General features: G+C 38.9%; 1 non-coding gene across 1 annotated transcript; it reads right to left on the reverse strand.

The window, feature by feature from the left end:
- Positions 1-1,212: 1,212 nt before the first annotated feature.
- Trnad-guc lies at positions 1,213-1,284 on the reverse strand. The gene has a single exon. It is a non-coding gene; the product is annotated as a tRNA-Asp (tRNA).
- Between the last annotated feature and the right edge of the window lie 3,716 nt (positions 1,285-5,000).

Genomic DNA, 5,000 nt, shown 5'->3' on the forward strand with positions numbered 1-5,000 from the left:
AGATTATTAGCTTCGCCCTTCGGGCTCGCAATTATTGCAGCAATTCACTCTAATCACCATTAAATGGATGAGAGAAACGACTTCAGCTTACTGTGACAATAATATTAGACAAAATCGTTCACTCTAGGTTTCTGAAGTCATTATGCAACAAAGCTGTTGTTTAACGTATCAATCAGGTTGATTAAATTAAAATATTGCCTCTCCGGCGGGGAATTGAACCCCGGTCTCTCGCGTGACAGGCGGGGACACTCACCACTATACTACCGAGGATCCAATGATTGGTTCAAGTCATGAAATCTGTTCCCTATATTTCAGAGGTTTTTTAGCAATTTCAACAACACACCAAATATCAAGCAACTGTCGGGTACACTGGCACCAACTTGGACACTCACTGGGCAACAACCATAGACAGTTTAGTCCATTGTAGCTAAGCGATTGTAAAATTATATGTGACTTCCGAAGGTTCGTTAAACCCGAGTCTTATTGTTTTTTAGAATTATGTTCAACAAAGAACAAAGCAACAAGATTTAACTGACTTATTATTGCAGCAATTCACTCTAATCACCATTAAATGGATGAGAGAAACGACTTCAGCTTACTGTGACAATAATATTAGACAATCGTTCACTCTAGGTTTTTGAAGTCATTATGCAACAAAGCAGTTGTTTAACGTATCAATCAGGTTGATTAAATTAAAACATTGCCTCCCCGGCGGGGAATTCAACCCCGGTCTCAGGCGTGACAGGCGGGGATACTCACCAGTATAGTATCGAGGATCCAATGATTGGTTCAAGTCATGAAAACTGTTCCCTATATTTCAGAGGTTTTTTAGCAATTTCAACAACAAACCAAATATCAAGCAACTGTCGGGTACACTGGCACCAACTTGGACACTCACTGGGCAACAACCATAGACAGTTTAGTCCATTGTAGCTAAGTGATTGTAAAATTATATGTGACTTCCGAAGGTTCGTTAAACCCGAGTCTTATTGTTTTTTAGAATTATTTTCAATAAAGAACAAAGCAACAAGATTTAACTGACTTATTATTGCAGCAATTCACTCTAATCATCATTAAATGGATGAGAGAAACGACTTCAGCCTACTGTGACAATAATATTAGACAAAATCGTTCACTCTAGGTTTCTGAAGTCATTATGCAACAAAGCTGTTGTTTAACGTATCAATCAGGTTGATTAAATTAAAACATTGCCTCCCCGGCGGGGAATTGAACCCCGGTCTCCCGCGTGACAGGCGGGGATACTCACCACTATACTACCGAGGATGCAATGATTGGTTCAAGTCCTGAAAACTGTTCCCTATATTTCAGAGGTTTTTTAGCAATTTCAACAACACACCAAATATCAAGCAACTGTCGGGTACACTGGCACCAACTTGGACACTCACTGGGCCACAACCATAGACAGTTTAGTCCATTGTAGCTAAGCGATTGTAAAATTATATGTGACTTCCGAAGGTTCGTTAAACCCGAGTCTTATTGTTTTTTAGAATTATGTTCAACAAAGAACAAAGCAACAAGATTTAACTGACTTATTATTGCAGCAATTCACTCTAATCACCATTAAATGGATGAGAGAAACGACTTCAGCTTACTGTGACAATAATATTAGACAAAATCGTTCACTCTAGGTTTCTGAAGTCATTATGCAACAATGCGGTTGTTTAACGTATCAATCAAGTTGATTAAATTGAAATATTATCTACCCGGTGGGGAATTAAACCCCGGTCTCCCGCGTGACAGGCGGGGATACTCACCACTATACTACCGAGGATCCAATGATTAGTTCAAGTCATGAAATTTGTTCCCTATATTGCAGAGGTTTTTTAGCATTTTCAACAACACACAAAATATCAAGCAACTGTCGGGTACACTGGCACCAACTTGGACACTCACTGGGCAACAACCAAAGACAGTTTAGTCCATTGTAGCTAAGCGATTGTAAAATTATATGTGACTTCCGAAGGTTCGTTAAACCCGAGTCTTATTGTTTTTTAGAATTATGTTCAACAAAGAACAAAGCAACAAGATTTAACTGACTTATTATTGCAGCAATTCACTCTAATCACCATTAAATGGATGAGAGAAACGACTTCAGCTTACTGTGACAATAATATTAGACAATCGTTCACTCTAGGTTTTTGAAGTCATTATGCAACAAAGCTGTTGTTTAACGTATCAATCAGGTTGATTAAATTAAAACATTGCCTCCCCGGCGGGGAATTCAACCCCGGTCTCAGGCGTGACAGGCGGGGATACTCACCAGTATAGTATCGAGGATCCAATGATTGGTTCAAGTCATGAAAACTGTTCCCTATATTTCAGAGGTTTTTTAGCAATTTCAACAACACACCAAATATCAAGCAACTGTCGGGTACACTGGCACGAACTTGGACACTCACTGGGCAACAACCATAGACAGTTTAGTCCATTGTAGCTAAGTGATTGTAAAATTATATGTGACTTCCGAAGGTTCGTTAAACCCGAGTCTTATTGTTTTTTAGAATTATTTTCAATAAAGAACAAAGCAACAAGATTTAACTGACTTATTATTGCAGCAATTCACTCTAATCATCATTAAATGGATGAGAGAAACGACTTCAGCCTACTGTGACAATAATATTAGACAAAATCGTTCACTCTAGGTTTCTGAAGTCATTATGCAACAAAGCTGTTGTTTAACGTATCAATCAGGTTGATTAAATTAAAACATTGCCTCCCCGGCGGGGAATTGAACCCCCGTCTCCCGCGTGACAGGCGGGGATACTCACCACTATACTACCGAGGATCCAATGATTGGTTCAAGTCCTGAAAACTGTTCCCTATATTTCAGAGGTTTTTTAGCAATTTCAACAACACACCAAATATCAAGCAACTGTCGGGTACACTGGCACCAACTTGGACACTCACTGGGCCACAACCATAGACAGTTTAGTCCATTGTAGCTAAGCGATTGTAAAATTATATGTGACTTCCGAAGGTTCGTTAAACCCGAGTCTTATTGTTTTTTAGAATTATTTTCAACAAAGAACAAAGCAACAAGATTTAACTGACTTATTATTGCAGCAATTCACTCTAATCACCATTAAATGGATGAGAGAAACGACTTCAGCTTACTGTGACAATAATATTAGACAAAATCGTTCACTCTAGGTTTCTGAAGTCATTATGCAACAATGCTGTTGTTTAACGTATCAATCAGGTTGATTAAATTGAAATATTGCCTACCCGGTGGGGAATTGAACCCCGGTCTCCCGCGTGACAGGCGGGGATACTCACCACTATACTACCGAGGATCCAATGATTGGTTCAAGTCATGAAATTTGTTCCCTATATTGCAGAGGTTTTTTAGCATTTTCAACAACACACAAAATATCAAGCAACTGTCGGGTACACTGGCACCAACTTGGACACTCACTGGGCAACAACCATAGACAGTTTAGTCCATTGTAGCTAAGCGATTGTAAAATTATATGTGACTTCCGAAGGTTCGTTAAACCCGAGTCTTATTGTTTTTTAGAATTATGTTCAACAAAGAACAAAGCAACAAGATTTAACTGACTTATTATTGCAGCAATTCACTCTAATCACCATTAAATGGATGAGAGAAACGACTTCAGCTTACTGTGACAATAATATTAGACAATCGTTCACTCTAGGTTTTTGAAGTCATTATGCAACAAAGCTGTTGTTTAACGTATCAATCAGGTTGATTAAATAAAAATATTGCCTCCCAGGCGGGGAATTGAACCCCGGTCTCCCGCGTGACAGGCGGGGATACTCACCACTATACTACCGAGGATCCAATGATTGGTTCAGGTCATGAAATCTGTTCCCTATATTTCAGAGGTTTTTTAGCAATTTCAACAACACACCAAATATCAAGCAACTATCTGGTACACTGGCACCAACTTGGACACTCACTGGGCAACAACCATAGACAGTTTAGTCCATTGTAGCTAAGCGATTGTAAAATTATATGTGACTTCCGAAGTTTCGTTAAACACGAGTCTTATTGTTTTTTAGTTTTTTTTTCAACAACGAACAAAGCAACAAGATTTAACAGACTTATTATTGCAGCAATTCACTCTAATCACCATTAAATGGATGAGAGAAACGACTTAAGCTTACTGTTACAATAATATTAGACAAAATCGTTCACTCTAGGTTTCTGAAGTCATTATGCAACAAAGCTGTTGTTTAACGTATCAATCAGGTTGATTAAATTAAAATATTGCCTCCCCGGCAGGGAATTGAACCCCCGTCTCCCGCGTGACAGGCGGGGATACTCACCACTATACTACCGAGGATCCAATGATTGGTTCAAGTCATGAAATCTGTTCCCTATATTTCAGAGGTTTTTTAGCAATTTGAACAACACACAAAATATCAAGCAACTGTCTGGTACACTGGCACCATTTTGGACACTCACTGGGCAACAACCATAGACAGTTTAGTCCATTGTAGCTAAGCGATTGTAAAATTATATGTGACTTCCGAAGTTTCGTTAAACACGAGTCTTATTGTTTTTTGTTTTTTTTTCAACAACGAACAAAGCAACAAGATTTAACTGACTTATTATTGCAGCAATTCACTCTAATCACCATTACATGGATGAGAGAAACGACTTCAGCTTACTGTGACAATAATATTAGACAAAATCGTTCACTCTAGGTTTCTGAAGTCATTATGCAACAAAGCTGTTGTTTAACGTATCAATCAGGTTGATTAAATTAAAATTTTGCCTCCCCGGTGGGGAATTGAACCCCGGTCTCCCGCGTGACAGGCGGGGATACTCACCACTATACTACTGAGGATCCAATGATTGGTTCAAGTCATGAAATCTGTTCCCTATATTTCAGAGGTTTTTTAGCAATTTCAACAACACACCAAATATCAAGCAACTTTCGGGTACACTGGCACCAACTTGGACACTCACTGGGCAACAACCATAGACAGTTTAGTCCATTGTAGCTAAGCGA

This window comes from Daphnia pulicaria, chromosome 4 (genome assembly GCF_021234035.1).
Source record: "Daphnia pulicaria isolate SC F1-1A chromosome 4, SC_F0-13Bv2, whole genome shotgun sequence".
Classification (NCBI taxonomy): Eukaryota; Metazoa; Arthropoda; class Branchiopoda; order Diplostraca; family Daphniidae; genus Daphnia; species Daphnia pulicaria.